We start from the raw sequence: 1537 nt of genomic DNA on the forward strand, positions 1-1537 counted from the left end.
GAACATAGACGCATTTAGGCAGATCGGGGATCGGTGCACTCCCTTCAAAAATGAAAGTAACGTTAATCCTCTGCGTCTTCAGCGGCTCAGATGTCAGGATAAAATGATGACTGCTATGTTCATTATTACATCCAACAACAAAACACCTCAATCGCTTAATCAGAGACATTCTACTTCCCCTGCACCGGAGTCGACACAATGGCGGACTGATGACAGCTCACTCAGGGCGTGTCAATCAACTATCGTGGGAGGGGCCTGTGCAGAACTACGTCATTCTGCCAGGAATCTCAGAACAGCCTGATTTGAGAAAGGGGATTTTAAAATAGGGATTTAAAAAAAAACAGTGGGTGGATTTTTATCATTATAGGGTGGATGTGTACACACACTTCCAACACACATTTATGTTCAAACAACATGTAAAGTGAATTTTGCATTCGATGACCCCTTTAAAATAAAGTGTTACCCAATCCTCACATAAACCCAATTTAATAAATGTCATATTTACTTGTGCCCTTTAGAAAGTAGGAAATATACAGAAATTGAATAAAGTTATTGAATACTAAATTCTAAATTAAATAGAGATAAATCCTAAAAGCTTCAAAAGTTATTGATTTCCTCTTTTTGCTTTTGTTTCTTTGATTAACAGACATCACAGCAGCTGTGTTATTAGGATATTTGGCTGCTATTACTTTAAGAGTTGCCTCTGCTGAACTTGACGCAGATCTGACACGCATGCTCATAGTTTCATTCGTGCTTTAATATGAAATGATACAGTCTACAGTGCGCACCACCGTATTTGTGTGTCCCATTGAAGAGTACGTGCTACGAGCACAGTATAACGACTGACAAGACAGGAAAATTAGGTTTTACTGACATATGGCCTCATATGACATCAGTCTCATCTGATGGCAGTTCGCTGTTGTTCTCCTCATCACCTGTACCGTTTTCTGGGCTCGTTTGCCTGGTGCTGAGGTGAAGTGGAGTGCACGTCTGAAAAGTCTCCCATTTGATGTGGTCGTAAAGACATTCTGCGTCTAAATAAACACAATTCTTTTGAAGAAAAAAAGAGACAGAAGCAGCAGTTGTGAGTGGAGTGGCCAACCCTAACCCTAGCCCTAATATTCTTAGGGCTGGGGGTTGCCAACCCTAGCTCCGCGCCTGCATTAAAGGTGCAGTAGGAGATCTTGGAAAATGCTAACTTTAGCGTGATAGCACTGAAAGCGAATGTCCCACCCTCCCTGCAATCGCCGTCCAAAGCCACGCCCCCTGAACGCACGCTCACAGACCAGAATACCAGAGACAACATTACTACAATAGGCTACATCAGCGGTTCCCAATTCCAGCCCATGTTCCGAAGTTAAGTAAATTTCCACGGATTTCCCCTGCACAGGGAGTAGGGAGCAATGAACACTGTGTTATCATATCTATCGGAACACAGTTCATGCACATAGCTCTCTTCTGACGAGCTGGTTATCTGAATCGGGTGTGTTAACTAAGCGAGACATGCAAAATACATGCGCGAGGACTGGAATTGGGA

This window comes from Sinocyclocheilus rhinocerous, unplaced genomic scaffold (genome assembly GCF_001515625.1).
Source record: "Sinocyclocheilus rhinocerous isolate Xijiao unplaced genomic scaffold, SAMN03320098_v1.1 scaffold839, whole genome shotgun sequence".
Classification (NCBI taxonomy): domain Eukaryota; kingdom Metazoa; phylum Chordata; class Actinopteri; order Cypriniformes; family Cyprinidae; genus Sinocyclocheilus; species Sinocyclocheilus rhinocerous.